Genomic DNA, 21,271 nt, shown 5'->3' with positions numbered 1-21,271 from the left:
GATCCTATACCTTAAAGGGATGCCTGAGTGGCTCAGTCGGTTGAGTGTCTGACTCTTGATATCGGCTCAGGTCATGATTTCACAGTTTGTGACTTCAAGCCCCACATCGTGCTCTGTGCTGACAGTGCAGAGCCTGCTTGGGATTATCTCTCTCCCTCTCTCTCTGCCCCTCCCCCACTCATTCTCTCTGCCTGTCTCAAAAATGAATAAACTTAAAAATTAAAAAAAGATCCTATACCTTAGAAAGCAATCACTAACAAAAATGACATTCTTTTGTTTTGTTTTGTTTTGAATGTTTATTTATTTTTGAAGGAGAGAGAGACAGCGTGTGAACAGGGGAGGGGCAGAGAGAGAGAGGGAGAAACAGAATCTAAAGCAGGCTCCAGGCTCTGAGCTGTCAGCACAGAGCCGGATGCGGGGCTCAGACTCACGAACCATGAGATCATGGCGTGAGCAGAAGTCAACCACTTAACTGACTGAGCCACCCAAGCAACCCCAAAAATTACATTCTTTTTTTAAATTTTTTTTAACGTTTATTTATTTTTGAGACAGAGAGAGACAGAGCATGAGTGGGGGAGGGTCAGAGAGAGAGGGAGACACAGAATCTGAAACAGGCTCCAGGCTCTGAGCTATCAGCACAGAGCCCGACGCGGGGCTCGAACTCATAGACGCAAGATCATGACCTGAGCCGAAGTCGCACACTTAACCGACTGAGCCACCCAGGCGCCCCCCAAAAATGACATTCTAACAAACAAATATGACATCACCTTTGTCAGCTTTTAAGGCTAAAGATGAAATCCTCTAAATCATATCTAAATTATGCAGAACATTTTAACACATAGAGAAAACAGAAACAACCTGTGAGATATGATTATCATTACCAAGCATTTTAAGGTTTTTTGTTTGTTTTTCTGAGCTAATTCTAATTTTTGATGCATAGCACACTATGATATTACATAATTTGCATATGGCTTCTTTTTTTTTCTTTTTGTGCTCTCACCCTAGAATACCTCAAACACTACTGCAGAAACTGAGCCTATTTATGTATTTGAAATCCTCGTTTCCATACTTCCTACTGACATTGGCTGATAACTAGAGAAAATATACTTTCGAAAGACCTTAATCATTTGACTGAAATTTCAGATGTGCCCTCTAATGAATTCTGTGTTGAATTGTGTCTGTTTGGGCTAGAGTAATAAAACACCAGAGACTGGGTAGCTTATAAACAACAGAAATTTATTTCTCACAGTTCTGGAGGCTTGAAGTCCAAGATCAGGATATTTGTTGGAAGAGGGCCCTCTTGCTGGTTGTAGACTTCTTATTGTACCCTCACATGGTGGACAGGCTAGGGAGCTCTATGGGGTCTCTTATATAAAAGCACTCATTCCAGTTGTGAGAATTCTACCCTTCTGATTTAAGCACCTCCCGAAGGCCGTGCCTCCTAATTCCATCACAATGGGTATTAAGATTTCCACTGGAGTTTTGGGAGAGCAACCTTCAAACTACAGCAGCAGTAGGGGTGCCTGAGTGGCTCAGTCAGTTAAGGGTCTGTCTGACTTTGGCTCAGGTCATGATGTCACAGTTCATGGGTTTGAGCCCTGTGTCAGGCTCTGTGCTGACAACTCAGAGCTGGAGATTGCTTTGAATTCTGTGTCTCCCTCTTTGCCCCTTGCCCACTTGCACTCTGTCTCTCTCTCTCAAAAATAAATAAACATTAAAACAATTTAAATAGGTTTGTATAATTTTCAAAAACTACAAGAAACTATTATAGTATTGAAAGATATTCTGGAATATCTTTTTCCTTAAATATAATTGGAGTAAAGCAGTTCTTGTCACTATAATATTTATTTAGGATATATCTGAGTTGGATTATTGATTTTGATGTATATTTATTCCTCACAGTGAGGCAGACCAGGATTATAAGACTAAATTTTAAGTCCCAGCTCTGGAAAGTCAGAATATAAAACATATTAGCTTAAGTCAAAAAGTTTGAGTCTCTCTTTTCTCCTCTATTATGCATGGATTGGTATAATTCTTTCTAAATTGTATGTGTATTACCAAATGTAATGGTTGTTTTGGTACTCTTGAACTCATTTTTTGTTACACAACATTTTTGCATTCATAAACATGTAAATAATGCAGTACTTGAGAATGGTTAAGATTCCTTTGATGAAGAATTTGCTTTGCCTGAATTAGAAGCCAGCTAATTTATAACATGATGCAGACACAGCCTTCATTTTTACAAGGTTTTAATCCTGCAATTATAATTTAGCAATAATAAGATTTTTAAAAATTGGAAAAAAAGATTTTTAAAAAATGAAATATTCTACAACTAGTACAAGATGTAAATCTATATAAAGCAACCATGAACTCTGGTTCTTTAATAAATAGAATAAAAATGAGTCATTATATTACTCTTATTTGTTTTATTTACATCATTTTATTAACATGAATATCAAATAGCAGTATGAATATGCATGGTATTTTAACTACATTAAATTATAAATGTGAAAGTTTTGAATTTTAATGATTATAATGATTTAGGAAAGCCTCTCAAAGTTTCCATTTCTTTTTTTCTTTTTTCTGCTCAAGTATTTGAGAAAAATGGGTAGGTGTTTCGAGAATCTGAGCATAGCTTACAAAACACTATTTCCAGTGATGACCCCATTTTTTAAAACCTAAATGTGGACAAAACCACATTTTTACACTGGGCTCTATTTCTGGAACATGTTTTTCTTCAAATGCCTAATATGAGAATAGTCTTATAAAATGACCAATATAAGAGGGAGAGAGCCAAAGCATAGGAGACTCTTAAAAACTGAGAACAAACTGAGGGTTGATGGGGGGTGGGAGGGAGGGGAGGGTGGGTGATGGGTATTGAGGAGGGTACCTTTTGGGATGAGCACTGGGTGTTGTATGGAAACCAATTTGACAATAAATTTCACATTAAAAAAAAAGAAAAATAAAGAAAAATAAAATGACCAATACAAATGGAACCACTGGTTTGTGTAAAAATATGTCTCCTTTAGGAGGTAGCTTAGGTCCCTCTTCCAGATGAGCTGAAGGACATTCTTTTTTATTTACTTATTTATTTTTTAATTTAAATCCAAGTTAGTTAACATATAATAACGATTTCAAGAATAGAATTTAGTGTTTCATCACTTTACCTATAACACCCAGTGCTCATCCCAACCAACCAGTGTCCTTAATGCCCCTTGCCCATTTAGCCCATCCCCCCACCCAACACCCCTCAGTTTGTCCTCTGTATTTTAGAGTCTCTTATAGTTTCTCTCCCTCTCTGTTTTTATATTATTTTTGCTTTCCTTCCCTTATGTTCGTCTTTTGTAACTTAGATTGCACATACAAGTGAAGTCATACAATGTTTGTCTTTTCCTGACTGATTTATTTTGCTTAGCATAATACATTCTAGTTCCATCGACATTGTTGCAAATAGCAAGATTTCTTTCTTTTTGCTGACTGAGTAATATTCCATTGCGTATATATGTATATATACCACATCTTCTTTATCCATTCATCAGTTGATAGACATTTGGGCTTTTTTCATACTTTGGTTATTGTCAATAGTGCTGCTAAAAACATTGGGTTGCAAGTGCTCCTTTGAAACAGCACTCCTGTATCCTTTGGATAAATACCTAGTAGTGCAATTGCTGGGTCATGGTAGTGCTGTTTTTAATTTTTTGAGGAGCCCCCAAACTGTTTTCCAGAGTGGCTGCAGCAGTTTGCATTCCCACCAGCAGTGCAAAAGGGTTCCTCTTTCTCTGCATCTGAGGGACATTCTTGAAGCAGGAAGGGAAGACTAAAAAGCCCTCTGACCAGAGGTGAAAAGAATAAAACACTAGGAATGTGTTCTGGCAATCAGAACACATTGCATTGTTAAGTAGGCCCTAACTTCAGAAGGACAGAGTTGAGTGGCACTGTAGGCTGAGATCAATACCCGTCTCACGATAAGGCTGGCAAGAAACTCTTTGTCTTTTTAGAGCCAGCTGGAGTACAAATTAAGACTGTCTTTTGTGTACTATATGAAGGAACAGACTACTCAAGATCTTTAGGGAAAATTGAGTTTGGGTCTCTCCAATGAGATATTTATGAGAATGAGGAGCAAAAGAAATTAGTAGTTTCTTCTTAAAGGTGTCGAGTGAGACCTTGGCATGGACTCCCTGAGAGCTAGGTCTAGTAGAAGGACTTCTATCTGCTGATTTGTAGGGCAAATATTCTAGAATTGATGATCCAAGGATTTTCCCTTGGCTCCTGGATAGCAATGGAAGATCATGCAAGGGTCTCAGTATATCTAACTGAATTAATTAGGATAGAGCAAAGCATGCCAGATAGATTAACATTACAGAATTTGACACACTTTTCCCAGAGTTTCATTATTTTTCTTCTCAAACAAGTTGTTCATCTTGAAGAAAATAGAAGCAATATGAGCTAAAATATGATAGACAATTGATGAATTTTCATCTTTGATGATTTGATTTAGTCATATATATGAGGTATTCTTTCTGGTGGTAAAAAATAAAGTGTTTTCAAATGTTAAAAAATAAAAAAGAAGACATAAAAATAAGGCCAATATTTTATTCTGTTGGCCTGTGGTATCTGGATTTAAATGATAGATCTACAGTTGGTGAGCTTGGGTTCCTTTCTGGGGTATGTAATGATAGCTCACATTTGCTGGTCAGGCTCGTTTACCTGTGGACTCTTGATATCCCAACAGTCTAGCTGATCTTTAGAGGTGTAGCAATTATGTGAGTTTGTCTATCTATGATGGTCCATGGTGAGAGGAAAACTGTTCTTAGAACTTACAGGATGTCAACTTACTCACTTACTTTTTCATTCCATTACTCATAAAACTTGCTAATGTCCCCCTAATGCTGGGTGCTTAGCTAGTTTCTCCTGATTCAACAAAGAGGTCAGTTGATTACTGTATTATAACATAAGTGACCAAGATACCAAAGTGTCCTGTTCAGTAATATCTCAAATGAAGAATATTTAAAACTGCATTCATGAATGTTTTTTCCTCCCAAACCCATTCTGCTTCCTCTGGCATTTATATCAATATTCACTCTGTTGGGATTCACCTTCAATTTCTCCTTTTTTTTTTCTTACACCCATGTCCAAATAAACCACTAAAGTTTATATATACTCCATCCAAACCACTTCACAAATCTAATTCTTCCTTCAATGCTACTACTTCGTTTCAGACCACCATCCACTGTCATTGGATTATTAGTATAATGTCCCAAACAGCCCCTCAAGTCTTGCTGGTCTCTAATCTATACACAGGGATGTCCTTCTAGCCTCATTTCAAGCCTACTGGTTCTTTCTTATATAGTGTTCATTCTGAGTCCTCCAATGCCTTTTTAAATTTTGGTTATTGCATTTTTCAGTTCTATAACTTTACTTTTACTATTTTATATTTTCTACTTTTTAGTGAGATTTTTGGTTTCAAGGATATTTGTAGTTGCACAATGAAGCAATTTTATGACTACTTTATAATCCTTGTCAAATAATTCTAATGTCTGTGTCATGTCTATTTTTTTTTTCATTCAAGCTATGATTTCCCTAGTTCTTGGTATGACAATTGCTTTTTCATTAAAACCTGGACATTTTGGCTATAAGGTTGGGAAACTCTGGATCCTAGTAAAATCCTTTATTTTCACAAGCAATCCCTTTTTTATACTTAGCGTGCAGATACTGACCTACTTTTTTGAGCTACAGTTCTAATGACAACTTAATTTTCAGAGGTTTTGAGATGCTATTTTTCATCTGCTTTGTTTGCCCGGTAGCACTGGGTCCTCTGCTGATCCCTGCTGGTGCCATATGTGAAGCAAAAAATATTTCCCCAGGCTGGACTTCCCTGTTCTCTAGGTCCTGGGAGAGCATTTTCCAATCTGGCCTCTGTTTGTCTATGAGCCCTGATTTAATCCCTGCCTGAGCTTCTGGGCCACCTGGGCTGGCTGTCCAGTGTCTCTGGAAGGAAGGGAGGGGGGAAAGGGACTCAAGTCCCGGGGGCAGAGAGGACTCTCCTTGGCTTCTTGTTTCCAGGACTCCAGTTCAATCAGGGAAGGAAGGGGCCTACCTGGGCTGCTTTCTCCTATGGTTTGGGATTCATGAGATGCCAGGACTTGATCTGCTGGTGGTGTGGGGATTGGAGTGGGAATTGGAAGATGTTGGGAATTGTCGCAGTGTTGTTCCTCCAGTCCTGTGGTCCCTAGCCAGTCTGCCTTCCTCTTTCCACCTTTCATTGTCCTCCTATGTTTGCCTGCTGTGTCATAGATAGGGTTTGTAGTTGTACTTAGATGGGAGAAATAAAGAATAATGAGTCTATGCCATCTAGTTCACACAAGTGGTTAAGGCTGTCTTTCTAAAACACACATTCTTGTTACTCTTGACTTAAAAATTGTCCGTTAATGCCCATTGCTCTAAGATAAAATCAATGCCCCTAAACAGACCTTAGCAATTAGGACTCTGCTACATGTAATAGAAGATAAAATTCAACAAATAATCAATAAATCCTGTATTTTGGCTTATATAACTGCAAAGGTCAGAGCCTTCAGGGAAGGCTGTATTCCCAGCTCAAAACACACAACCAGAACCGGTCTCTGGTTGGCTTTGATTCTTCTGATTGGCTCTCTCATAATATTTCTAAGATGGCTGACAGTTTTCTTGAGCTGTCATATTCAGGTTCATGCTCCCCAAACAAGGACAATATCTTTACACCCTCTCTTACCTCTCCACCGAACACACACAAACACCAATCAAAAAGTCTACAAGTCCTGAATTTCATTCTGATAAGTCTTTCTAAGTATTAACTCTTGAGTGTGTGATGGGGCCAGATAGGCTTCCTCTTACCCCTCTTTTCTAATGGCTGGATTAATCAATCCTTCCTGAAGTGCATGTACTATGAGAAAAGAAAAGTCAGAATATCTGTTATTTTAAGATAGGAGTGGATGCATCAGGACAAACACATCAAAATGAACAAATGAACAAAAACACTTACAAGTGTCATTTTAGTATTTCAAATACCTCTCACATCTCTATCCTGCTTGCTTTGTTAACTCCAACTCTCCTGATGTATCTTCTTTTTCTCCAAACAAGCCATTCAGAATTGTCTGTGACCTTTTAGATATGCCATACTTTTTGCATCTTTGGAGCTAGGGCCATGCTTCTGTCTTTGCTCAGAACACTCAACCCCCTCCTCCAACCATCTCTCCTCCACACATACATTTCTTTTTTTGTATGTTTACTTCTAAGTGTTGGCTCTCATTTCAGGACTGAGTCTGCAGCTCTTCCTCAGCCTCAGAACTAAGGGATGCCACAGTGATTTTGCACCCTCCCTGACTTCTTTCAGAACAGTATGCACTCCACCCCACTGCAGTGGCCAATTACCATAGTTATGCCCTTTGCTAGCTTGTAAGGGCAAAATCGAGTCTCATTCACAGCTTCATCTTCATGACCTAACAAAGTGCTTCTTGAGCAGTCAATCCATTTTAAAGGACCCTACATGAGTATATCATGCTATAAATGCATAAAGAAGAGGGCAGTTATAATGTGTAGGTAAACCAGGAGTAGTCTGGGGAGATGCTGCACTTTGAAAAAGGAGGAGGAATTTCCTGGGACTTAGAAGTTACAGAAAGGCATTTCAGGAAGTAGACAGTTAGTTTATAGGGATAGGCAAATACAATAGGTATGCACCTGTTTGTTTTGTTTTGTTTTCTTTAGTTTTTTTCTAAAATGAGACTGAACAGTTTCCTTTGTCCACACAGACATTATTCATCTGCAGTTTCAAATCCTGGCTGCAACTGCTTAGGTAGGCCTAAGTTTGAAATTGGCATTCTGCAGCTCCTTGGGGTCCACCTGGCATTGCCTGATCTTGCTTGTTACAACCCTTCTTTCAATGTGTAGGAATGAAGAATGAGTATCAAATATCTGAATGTCAAAACTCAAATACAAATGTCAAGACCATTCTGCATCACTGGCTGTTTTGAATTCTTGTACAGGCCACAAGACTGGGGAGAACCACTCAGGTACTCCAGGTATAACAAACCTAGACTTCAGGAAAGTGGCATTTTTCTTATGCCATACAACCACAGACAGAATCATATAGCTAAAGAAATAGAGTTGAAAATTGCTTAAGAATTTTAAGAGTACTTCCTATAAAATGAGTTCAGAAAGTTGCTCAAGCAACAGTAATCACACTTTATACATTTTGTGTTTGTTCTTGGTTGCAATTAAATAATCTAGCATTGTTACTGTTGCTTCCTTGCTTGAGAGTAAGAGAAACTGAAATTATTCACTAGGAGAAGTTTTTGGTTGATCTTGTGTTATGACTATCAACAAATAGAATTATATAAAGACAAGAAATTACCAGAACTTCCTTGATGCTGTTGTGTCCTAAAGGAGAATAAAATATTTGTCATTTGAAAAGAAAAAGGAGAAAATAATATGTATTAAGGCTTCTGTTTGAACCAGCAACTAAGTATGTAAGTATGTTATTCCCTGAAGGCATGCATGTGTACCCACCACCTACACTTATCAAATGTATCAAATAACATCAAGTAATATTTTACAATATTTACTTCAGAAGAATTACTTAAGAGAATAGAAAATTGTAGTTACATGTGCAGCTTCCTACTTCCTGGATGAGATATTAGAATCTCTTTAGGTTTATCTTACTTGGAGTTCATTGAACTTCTGCCCTATGTAAATTAATGTTTTCAACAAATCTGGTGAGTTTTTCAGTCATTATTTCTTTGAATACTTTTTTGCTTCATTTTCTCCCTCTTCTTGTGGGACTTCAATTTTGCATATGCCAGTACGATGTATGGGGTCCTGCAGGTTTCTGAGGCTCTTTTTTTCTCATTCTTTTTTTGTTTCTGTTCCTCAAACAGTGTCAACTGAGTTATCTTCAAGTTCCTTACTTTTTTCTACTACCTACTGAAATCTCTTGTCAAAGGCTTCTAGTGAATTGATCATTTCAGGTGTTGCACATTTCAATGACATATTTTCCATTTGATTCTTTTTGTAATTTCTACATCACTATTTACAGTCTCTATTTTGTGAAACACTGTTCTCAGACTTCATTTAATTATTATTATTTTTTAAAATGTTTATTTATTTTTGAGAGAGACAGAGACAGAATGCGAGTGGGTTAGTGGCAGACAAAGAGGGAGACACAGAATCCAGAGCAGGCTCCAGTCTCCGCGGTGTCAGCACAGAGCCCAATGCAGGGCTTGAACTCACAAGCTGTGAGATCATGACCTGAGCCGAAGTCGGTTGCTCAACTGACTGAGCCACCCAAGCGCCCCTCATTTAATTATTTTGATAGAGGTTTCTGTAGTTCCTTGAATATATTTATGCTTACTGACTTAAAATTTTTTTATTAAGTCCAATATCTGGGCTCACTCAGATTTCTATTAACCATTTTGCTTTTTTTCTTTTATGAGCCGTACTTTCTAGTCTGAAAGCTGAAAGCTGGACATTTAAAAAAATTTTTTTAACGTTTATTTATTTTTGAGACAGAGAGAGACAGAGCATGAATGGGGGAAGGTCAGAGAGAGGGAGACACAGAATCTGAAACAGGCTCTGAGCTGTCAGCACAGAGCCCAACGCGGGGCTCAAACCCACGGACCACAAGATCATGACCTGAACTGAAGTCGGCCGCTTAACCAACTGAGCCACCCAGGCGCTCCTGAAAGCTGGACATTTTAAATAACATAAGGTGGCAACCCTGGGAATCAGATTCAGCCTCATCTGCAAGTTTTTTCATTACTGCTGCTCATTACTGTGTTTTGTTTGTTTGGTGACTTACTTGGAATATATTTTTTTCTTTTTGTTTCTTTTTTTAAAAATCAGGTATAATATTTTAATGCAGGTTTACAACATTATATTAGTTTCAAGTGTACAGTGTATGACTCATCACATATACACTATAAAATGGTATTGTAGTGCATATTTGAAGGTTGCTGGGAAGGGTAGATCTTGAATCTTCTTATCACAAGAAGAAAATTAGATGATAGATAAGTAGATAGATAGATAGCTAATACATAAACTTTGGGGATAACTTTTTAATAGTGATGTATGGTTACTGACTTATTAAGGAATATTTCTTTAAAGTTCTTTATCCTGTGCTGTCACTGAAGTCTCTTCACCATTAACTTAATAACCAGCTATTTTTTTTACAGAGATGTCCTTAAATATCTTGAATCAACAACTCTCCCTTCCTTTGCCAAAGACCCATGTATGTGTTGGAACAAGACTCCGATGCCCCTACAAGATACTTTGCAACCCTGCAATTGCCTTCACCTCTTGCTCTTGCAAAAGGCTCACTATCAGCCAGAGATGAGCAGTCTAGGTCTTCTCAGATCTTGTGCACAGCTTTACACATATGCACAGCATTCTAGATCCCCATGAACTTGATGGAAATCTTCAATGCCTTAATGGATACTTCTCCCCTCCCCCCACCCCCCCTTTTTCTTCTTAAGTCTTTGGCCAGCTTGTGTTGCTGCCTCAGGCAACCACAATCAATGTTGAACAATTGCAGCTAATTGATTTGACAAACTCCCTAGGCACAGGGTTTTCCTTGCTAAACAAGCTCTGAGCCAGGTCAAATAAAGAGTAGTCCTATGTGTGGGACAAGCCAAATAGTGATAATTTTCTAGTTCTGGATTTCTGGGGATCTGAAAACCCTTTCCACTTCTTCCAGTGGCTGCTGGGTTTCTTTTTATCCCAGCTTCCATGATTGCTAGATGTTAGTTCTTAAGGCTGCCACAGCCATGAGTAGGTGATGAGAATAGAGCTGGTTAAAATGAGAAAGCTTGCTGTTCTTACCAAGCCTTGGGTTAATTTTCAGAGTTTTGGAAAAGTTTATTTTTTATAATTTTAGCAAATTATAATTTATAATTTCATAGATTTTATGGAGGAGTGGTGTTTTGGAGGTCCTTACCTTGGAAGTTACTTCTCTCCTAGATTTTAAATATTCCTAGAGATTCAGCAAAACACATCTTGATGTGAATTTATCTTCAGTTTTTCTGCTAGATGTTCAAAGGGCATTTTAAATTTGATTTATATCTTCTTTAATTCTGAAAATCTTTTTTTCTATTATTTCTTCAAATATTGCTCCTCTGTCATTCCTTTTTTTTTCTAACCTTCTAGAGTTTCTTTTGCTGCATCTTGGAGTCTTTAATCTATTCTTCATCTCTCTCATATGATATTTTCTTGGTACTGGTCTTGCTATTGCATTCTGAGTGAAATTTTAAATATTATCTTCTAACTTACAAGCCTTTCTTATACCGCAACCAGGTTTTTTTTTCATAATGAAGTTTTACCATCCTCTGTATATTTGATTTGCTCTTTCCAAAATCTACCTGTAAAATCAGAGTTTGTATTTCTCATCATTTTTGTTTTACAATTCCTTTTTTTTTTTTGAAAACTAAACTTAAAAAAAAAAAACGTTTTCTCCTAAAGCAGTCTTCTATAACTCAAAAAAATTGTCATTCCATCTGGAGTTAATTCCCCTTCTGTGTGTTGGATGTGATGGTTGTAACTTTAGCACTGCATTTCATCATGAATTTTGGAATTTGGATTTATTGACTCATTTTTGAGTGGGATATTGTTTTCCTTCATTTTCACTTTTCCTTTCTGTTTATGCTGACTTTTTCCTGCTTACAAAAACCTTAACCTGTAGTACACACACACACACACACACACACACACACACATTGTTACAGTGTGATTGGACACGACCATGCTACCTGCATTAGGGGTATGGCAGATTAGTCACCAACCAGGAGGCATCTGTTTGTGTCTTATTGTGAGGCTCTGGCTGTCATCTCCTTGGGTATGTAGCTACCTAAACACTAGAACTCTGGGAAGTATGCAGTGACACACTCTCCTCAACCCATCATTTTCTAACCTTCACTGATCCAGGCATTGATCAGAATAGCATAGGTTATATTTCGATGACTAATGACCCCACTGTTTCTCTGGCATTTAAAAAAAATTTTTTTCATTTCTCATTTACATTAATGTCTGCTCTGGGTGCGGTGACTATGTTTCTTTATCACCTTCATTTGGAGACCTTGGCAGATGGGATTTTCTATTTCTTGGTCAAGGGAATATGGATAACTGGTCACTGGCTCCTAAAGCTTCTTCTACAAAGAGTCATATCACTTTTGCTTACATTGCTTTGGCTTGAGCAAGTCATAAGGTGAAGTCTCACATTAATAACAGAAAAGTGGATTTTTCTCCCAAGACGGTTAATGAGTAATTTGCTGTAGTCATAATACAGTACACTACATTTTCTGTCCCTTTTTTTCACTTATAATAGCTGAACTCTTCAGCTACCACTTCCTGCCTCTGTTCCCCAAACTGCCTGGAATAGTCTTCAGCTGTGAATATCACTCTGTGTTTCTATTCTGCATATTTGTGTTTTCTTGATGTTAGCCCAGCTGTCTTTTGCTTTTCTGTTTTTTACTTCTGTGCCTCCTTGTTATATGTTCAGAGTATAGGAAAATCCCTCAAATAACAAATTCAATATGCCATCTTGCTCAAAATGTTACCCATAATTTTTGTTTGTGTGTGGAAAAAAAAAATCAGATTCCACAAATCCATGATGAAATCCCTGCTCTTTCCCACAAATCATCCCTTGGGTTCCATGTGAGTTTCAAAATATAGAACTAACGTCATGGGAGTCTGGTAGGAAATGAATCTCTATACTCTCCAAAACTTTGGTGTTAACTAATCAGATTGAATTTCCATATAACCAAAATGCATTCCTTGGCCTGAAGCGTTATCTCATTAGTAAGTATAAATTGGTGCTTATTCAGCTGAGCAATGCAATTTTTGGTTTAATAAAAGCCTAATCTTGCTCATTTGTTTACTCTGTTTACTCCCTAAAGGCTAAAGCTTTGTGACTAAATACAGTGCTTAATAAACAGAAGAAAAAGTATTAATTGTAGGCACTGCCACATTCCTAAGAGCTGAATTTGGCTGCAGACCAAATGGGCTCTTGTGTAGAACCTACTATGTTGCCCTCAAGCTTAGACTTCCAGCTCTCATAAAATGGATCTTGGGCTCAAACAAACACATTTTTAGAATAATAGTTTTGCCAGAGCAGATCAGCTCAGCTAGCATAAATCTTCACTTGTAATTCTTTTCCTCTGTCAACCTTTACATCTCTGCATACTTTCTTCCTCTAATGTATCTCTCTTATGTTCACAATAGTGGTTACTCATCCAAATGTGTCATTGGTGCTGGACAAAAGAGAACTAATCTTCACTTCTTTTTCTATTGAAATCTCACGTTTCTCCAGGTTAACCATCATGTAGACAGAAATTAATTTCTTCTCCACAGCTGACACTGAGAAAGAGGGAATAAATTGCATGTGTAAAAAATGCAGGAAATGAAAGTCTTCTAATCGATAAAGTGCAGACCTCTCTGTAGCTAGTCTTGTCTGGAGTAACTGTCTCCCCATTACTGAAGATCTTCAAACAAATGTTTGATGATCATTTGGTATCTCAAGGGAGGAGGTATTGGGTGTGTGTGTGTGTGCTTCAGAACTAATCCCTTTATAAAAAGCTTTTTAAAAATTATTTTGTATTTTATTCTTTTGACTATACTTTATTCAATATTTGCCATTTTATTTCACCTCTTATACTTAAAAATATATATTATGTTCTTCTTAATTCTAAAAGAAGTTCCTTCTTTCCTTCAATTATGTTTCTCTCTGAAGTCTCATCCCTTTCGTTTCCTTTACCAAAGAATGCATGTTTAGTTGTGTATATATATATATATATATATATATTTTTTTTTTTTTTGAGAAGGAAAGAGATAGGCGGAGAGGGGCAGAGAGAGAGAGAGAGAGAGAGAGAGGGAGAGAGGGAGGGAGAATCTTAAGTAGGCTCCACGTTCAGCACAGAGCCCAATGCAGGGCTGGATCCCACCACCCAGGGTTCATGACCTGAGCTGAAATCAAGAGTCGGACGCTCAACTGCCTGAGCCACCAGGCGCCTCTATTTATGTATGTTCTTAAAAGCAGCATACATAATTCTTCCCATTGAACTCTGGTCAGTGTCCCCCACAACTGTAATGAGAACTCTAAGACAGACCTATGAGCTTGTCAAACAGGGTTACATGTGTGCTCCCATGCTCATGTGAGGTCATGGGACATGTTGCATCCTTCTGAAGTATAAGTTCTACCCAATAAGACATTGAAAACATTATGCGGTTAATAAAACAAACACGAATTATGGATATCACTGCAAAATCTTCATGAATTTAATATTAAAAGAAGATTCTAAAGCCCCACTGTAGCCCCAGATTGCCAGACTCCTTCTGGAAGCCTGTTGGGTCCACCATAGAGTAGTAGCTTAGTCATTTTGTGGGTGAGGCCAAGAGCTCTGCAGTGAGATTTGAAAGTGCTGGGGCAGTCTGGGCCCCATGGACTCTCAGAACTAATCAAATGAAGCTTCCCTCCAGGACAAACACCCACACTGATGAGAAACTAATGGGAAAGAACCCAAACTTATCAAAGAAGCAAAGGAAAGAAAACTTTGTTTTTGTTTGTTTGTTTGTTGTTTTTAAATAAGGAAAAGGAACAGACAAAGCATTACAGTAAATGTGAGGTCATATTTTTTTGTTGTTGTTATTACTTTGCAAAAATGACAGGAGAGGGAGCTCCAGAGCCATAATGCTGGGAAAACTGCTCTGACCCACCCACCTTCCTAAAAGTAAAAGGAGACTCCAGAGAAGGAGCAGAAGGTGGAGGAGGAGCAGGAAGAAGAGAATGAGAAATGGATCATGGTCGATTTCCATACAGAACTATTATAAGTCATTATGAGGAAGAGGAAATAAAGGCAGAATGATTCAGGCAATGCAATTATGCCAGAAAGATACATCCAAAACAATAGAAGACTACAACCCAACATATTTTTAAGTAGCTAAGATAAATAAAGAAGGTACGAAAGAATAAAATCTACCAAGATTAGGAAAACTCCAGACTGAGATGATTAGAGAAATTAAGCTCTAAAAAGGAAAAAAAATACACACACACAAAGAAAATAAACATTTGTATCAGTCTTTATTTTCATTCTGTTGTATTTAACACTTGATTTTCTGGAACTCTCTCCTACTCTGGCCACCAGTAGATGACAATCCTAATTCTCATCCAGCCACTTGTTCCTGCTCTGCCTCAGGGGCTCCTCTCTGTCATTGCCACAGAAAAGGGACATTTCCTATGGCTATCTCTTGGCTACCTCTTTAGTTCACTCTACTCAGTGGCTGCAGCAACTTATAAAATTGAATTACACTTCAATGTGCCTGCATTCCTAACATGCCCTATTCATGACCTGATCCATGCATGACCAGCCAGCTGCCTTTTTCCTGTGTCTCACTGGCACCTCAGATGGACCAGGTCCAAAGTCACCTACATAGCGTTTAATCTATGCCTCATCTAAAGTTCTATAACTTGGAACTTAGATTCTTATCTCCCAAAGCATCCATCTCTGTTCTTTTCCTCATGCTGCCACTTAATCAAACATCCCTGTCTGTTTATTTTTGCTTCCAAAGTATTTCTCAAATCTGTTCCCTCCTGTCACATTTAACTACTACTGGGCCAGGTCCTTCTATACCTCTGAAATGGACTCTTGCAATAACTTACTTGCCTTCTCTGACTTCATTCTGTCTCAACTGCAAATGATGCTGTGTAGCACAAGGACACTATGTTTAGGGGGTTCCATTTACATAAAAAATAATGTGAGTGTTACCACTCAGTGTTGTGTTTCTGTCCTGGCTCTGCCTTCTTCGAGGGCAATAGGTCCTTAGCTTGTTTTTGTTCTCAGCCCTATGGAAGGAATTAAGCATTTTAATGACAGTCCCTAGAAACTACAATAGAGTAACTATTAAAATAATTGTGACTGCATTAAAATATCTCAAAATGTCCCTAAAATTGTTCAAGATGTCACTCTCTAGAACTGCACTGCTGTTCACTGCCCTTTAAATACTCTTTTATATGCATGAGGTGGTATCTTTGAGTAACTGCTTTAAAAAAATGTGCAATACCTTTTTCCCCTTCCTCATAGCACATTGCACCCTGATATTTGCAACATCACAAAACCCACTCAGGTCGGTGCAGACCAAGATAAAAGCAAGTTGTAGTGTTAGGTGAATGAAACAATCCTACTGACAAAAGACCTTTCTGTACTAAAACAAGAGAGAAAAAAGGTAGTCTCAATTTGAGGAAACATTACTGGATTTACATGTATATAAGGCAGTACACAAGAGACTATAAACTCTGAACAGAATTTCACACAAATCTAGACATTAGTCAAATAAGTAACAATGAAAACCTCTCTCATTTCCTGTAGAGATGAGTGGATGCACCCTGTTATTGTCTGCTGTATACTTATGAGAGACCCTCGGACTAATTTGTAGGTTCCTGTTTACAGCTCCAAGGACCAGAAGACCCAAGCCTTGTATCTTAAATTCTGAAGGTGAGGCTTATCATTGGGCCCTATTTTGTTTTCAAGGAGGGCATGGTGGGCAAGAAGCACCTCTCTGTCAAAGAAAATGTCAGTATTTTTTTAAAAATGTTTCTTTATTTATTTTTGAGAGAGAGAGAGCATGTGTGTGCAGAAGAGGGACAGAGAGAGAGGGAGAAAGAGAATCCAAAGCAGGCTCCATGCTGGAGCTGTCAGCACACAACCCCACATGAACTTGAACTTGAACTGGGCTTGAACTCATGAACTGTAGATCATGACCTGAGCTGATGCTGATGTCGAGCCAGCCAGGCACCCCTCATCATTTTTTTTTAATGGCAGCACATAGCATCACTTGCAGCAACAACAGCAACAAACTCAGATTTATTAGAAACTCTGAGTAGAAGCTGGATATGTGACCTACATCGAAGCCAACAATGGGTCTGTGAAGAGGAAAAGTGGGTATGATACTTACATCACAGAATTCGACCTTGAAGTGGAAGAGTGTGTCACCTTACCAAAAGGGGATATTCACAAGAAGAAAGAAATCATCAAGTATGTGTCCTTGCATGACTTGGATGTGGCCAACACATGGCCCTCGGGGGGCAAAACATCCTGTCTATGATGGGCAAGTTAATGGAGCCAAAGAAGACCGAAATCACAGACAAACTGCAAGGGGAGATTAACAAGGTGGTGAATAAGTGTATTGATCAGGGTATTGCTGAGCTAGTTCCAGGTGTGCTCTTTGTTGATGAAGTCCACATGCTGGACATCGAGTGTTTCACCTACCTGCACTGGGACCTGGAATCTTCTATTGCCCCCATCATCATCTTTGCATCCAACTGAGGCATCTGTGTCATCAGGGATACTGAGGACAGCACCTCTCCTCATGACATCCCTCTTGACCTTCTGGACCACGTGATAATCATTGGGAACATGCTGTACACCCCACAGGAAATGAAACAGATTATTAAAATCTGAGCCCAGACAGAAGGAATCATGAAGAGTTCTTAATACATCTACAGCCCACCACATGCACATTGAGAATCACTGGCCTACAGAGATTTGGCCAAGTTTGCAATGTAGAACTCAAGCTCTTTGGTAATCTAGGATCAACTTCATTTGTAGTCACATTTCTCAATCCTGCATCCTTTCCCATTCTCCTCAAGGCAGAAGGACTAGCTGGGATAGGATCAGCTAGAACACGGAGAATAAGTAACAGAGACACTATATAAGGAACTGGGGAGTCCCCAAAAACTTTGGGATAATTTGAGGTCAGTCAACCTTTTGATAGTGGAATTAAACAATTGACAAGATGACCATGCAGAAAACATATCATTGGGCAGTCTGCCAGTCATTTACTCAGTACTTACTCTATGCCATGGAACAGATTAATGTTAACAACAGTGTTAATCAGCATTAGAGTTCTAACAAAAGATGCGGGGACTTAGTTATTGAGGTTGTATTTCTTTAGAAGAGTTCCGTTGTCCAGAAAGTAAGGGAGGTAAAAAGATTTTGGTCTATTGTAATAACTGGAGTGCCATGTGGGAGACAATATTTTGAGAAATTCAAACAAAGGACAAGAGCCCTTACTGACAATACTAGTGGAAGATTCATGCACCACACAGCAATGACTGATTGTCTCTGGGATTCCTTCTACTCCTGGAAGCCAACTGGGATATTGTAGCAGGTAGTGTCTGTGTAGGATTCTATGCTAAAAAGACAGGCTGTTTCCGCTGGTTCCATCAAGATTCCTCCTTAGAGTGCAAGTATGTCTAATCCCTGGCAATGGTTCAACTAGAAAAGTGGTTTCAATGAGCTCAATGAGTTTCACTGAGCTCCTTTTACTTTCTCTCTTGCCATGATCCTGGTTCCATGCAGGTGCTAACACTTAGGACAGAGGTGCTAGGCCCTGCACAAACTTCTTGGCCCCAGAGAAAAGGCCTAAAATGAATTTCTTATATCCATGTTTGGATTTAACCTTTGACTTCAATGCCTTCATTGAAGTTCTTGCCTTTGATTCTCTTTACTTTCGTTTTGACATTCGAGCCCATTTTCTAACTTTCTTGTCCTTGGATGTGATCTCTCTGTCCTTATCATCCCCTGTAATGAATATTTGTCTTATAGAACCCATTACTGACAACTAAAAAACTACATTCAAGTTAACTAAAATCAAGTTAACACTAGAAAAATTTTTCTAATACTACTCTGGGTTTCTATATCTTTACTGCCCATGGGGTGGGGAGGGGAATCTTTGATTTGGTTAGGATTTTGTTTGTTCGTTTGTTTGTTGTTTGTTTTAATAAGTGAGAAAGCCCCAGATAAATTATTATGAACCTAATTATTTTTACCTATAGGCAGGAAAAGGAAGCATACTTGATCACTACCATTGACTTGGCTTAATTAAGCATCCCAATAATGAGTATCATTAATTCATTCAACAATTTTTGAATTCCAAGTTCAGGTAATTCACTGTGCCCTATTTTGTGGGGAAGGAGAAAGTGCATGTTACATATTGAGTCCATTGCCTTTAATTTAGTAAGTACTCAATGTTAGCACTCTTGCTGTTGATCGTCATAAAAATGGTGAATGTGGCATAAATATTACTGACAATCTATTTTCTACATAAAAATATTTTGAAATTATAGATTAGCAACCAGACTGCAGAAAACCAAGCAAGATGTATCAAAACTAAGAGAAAAATATCAGGTGATCAAAAAGCCTGAAATGCCAGCCAAACAGGTTTTTTTTTATTTCTTTATTTTGAGAGAGAAAGAGAGAGAGAGAGAGAGCGAGCGCAGGGGATGGGCAGAGAGAGAGGGAGAGAGAGAGAATATGAGCAGGCTCCACACCTTCAGCTGAGAGCCTGACATGGGGCTCGAACTCAAGAACTGTGAGATCATGACTTGAGCTGAAATGAAGAGTTGGATGCTTAACCAACTGAGCCATCTAGGTGCCCCCAGCCAAACAGGTTTTTAAATGTGACTGGGAGTCATCTAGTTATATGTTTTTATTTGACTTAACAGTGACCTTCAGCAGACTCCAGATCGTTAGACTTGATGTGGCATGGGCCACTGATGCACAGGGGAACTGGGCAAGTCAGGCTAGAAAGGCTGTTACCTAGTAACAATGCCTAACTAAGGTGAAAAGATTTGGGGAAGCTGGATGGCTGGAAAAACTTGATTGAGTCTTTCTGAAAGGGCAAAAGCAATTACACTAAGGTAAATCGCCATTTTGTTCACAGGAAGAACAGTGGAATAAAAATAAATGCAACAAAGAGCTTTTAAGACACTAATTCCTGAAGACTGGGTATGTGCTGAATACTCCTGTTCTTCAGAGACTAGTGTGGTTCAACAGAGAAAAGTCATTCTTCCAAGATGTGACAACAGTCTGGATGTATCTTGTGAAATCCTTTAAGTGTGTCAATCCAAACACCATGTTTAATTTTGGGAATTTGGAGAAATTTTATCTGTGATGCTGGGATCAGCATGCCCTGGGAATTAGAGTATAGGACTGAAATATACATGAAAACTTATAGTTGAAGTGGTGACTCTATATCATCTTCTTTGCACATTGGCAAGATAGTGTTCAGAACTCTTTGTTTTGTCTTTCTGTCTTTAAAAAATGAGCTGACATATTCCAGATGGAATGAAGGCCATTAGCAGACTGCCAAGCCCTCCAACAATGAATTACAGGCATCATCATATGATAGAAGTGAGGGTTAATCATTGTGTCATTGGTGTCCACAGAGTTGATAATTTTAGATTTTGGGCAAATGTAAAATTGGAATCTTCGGCTGTCTTTTGCCAAGCTACTGAGTGTCAGCACAGAGCCAAATATGACAGAGAGCCAGTGAGAAGTCTGTTTACCTGGGGCAAACATGGCTTATCTTTGAAGAGTGTTTGAAGAGTGCACAGAATTTCTAAGGAGAGCAGTATTCTGGAGGATGCTCATATGTTCCTGTGATATTTGCTTCCTGCGCATATCATTCATGTGATGCAATGGTAAATTCAGATTATCTGTTCCAGTAGACAAATTCAATTTAACACTCAATAAGATTCATTGCTAGCCCATGCTTTGATTTCTCTGGGTTCCTTTAAATTACCAAAGTGTCTTATGTGTAAGCTGCACTGACCAATTTTCATTTGGGGAATATGAGGAAAGCATCTTTTAACAAAAATTAGGAAAATTTCAGCATTAAGCATAGACTTAATTTGCTCTCAGGCTGCATGCTAGAAATAGCAATGATCTGGGTAGAAAGAACGACAAAATCCATTAGAGGTTATTTGCACTTACTGTGAATTTTTAAAATCAATTTTACTCTACTACCTCATTGATATCACATATACTTAAAGAGTGTTTAGTGAGGCATTAGGAGAAGGAATAGAGATCACTTGGGACTGAGAGAGGGGAAGTCTTGATATAGAATATCATCTCAGATAAATGAATATCATCTCAGATAAATGAATATCATCTCAGATAAATGAATATCATCTCAGATAAATGTCAATATCTGAAAATCAGGGAGGGTGTGCAGCAGCAGAAAGTGGAGCACTGAAGGGTTTGGACATATTTCCTACTTTAGAAGTCAGCCTGGAGCTACTCCGCATCATCTAACTTCAGTGAAAGCAAATGTACAGGAGCACCTGGGTGGCTCAGTTGGTTGGCAGACCTACTCTTGACTTCTGTTCAGGTCATGATCCCAGGTCATGGGATTGAGCCCCACGGTGGGCTCCATGGTCAGCATGGAGCCTGCTAAAGATTCTTTCTCCCTCCCT

The 21,271-nt window shown here is 38.5% G+C and overlaps 1 protein-coding gene and 1 pseudogene across 10 annotated transcripts in view; both read left to right on the top strand.

Moving 5' to 3' along the window:
* The window catches only part of LOC132685576 (ruvB-like 1), a 45,515-nt pseudogene extending 28,034 nt beyond the window's left edge, over positions 1-17,481 (top strand).
* The window catches only part of NRG3 (neuregulin 3), a 1,060,434-nt gene that overhangs the window by 854,381 nt on the left and 184,782 nt on the right, over positions 1-21,271 (top strand). The gene's annotated exons all lie outside the window — the stretch shown is intronic.

This window comes from Panthera onca, chromosome D2, assembly GCF_046562875.1.
Source record: "Panthera onca isolate mPanOnc1 chromosome D2, mPanOnc1 haplotype 2, whole genome shotgun sequence".
Taxonomy (NCBI): domain Eukaryota; kingdom Metazoa; phylum Chordata; class Mammalia; order Carnivora; family Felidae; genus Panthera; species Panthera onca.
This window is presented reverse-complemented; position numbering and strand designations above follow the sequence as displayed.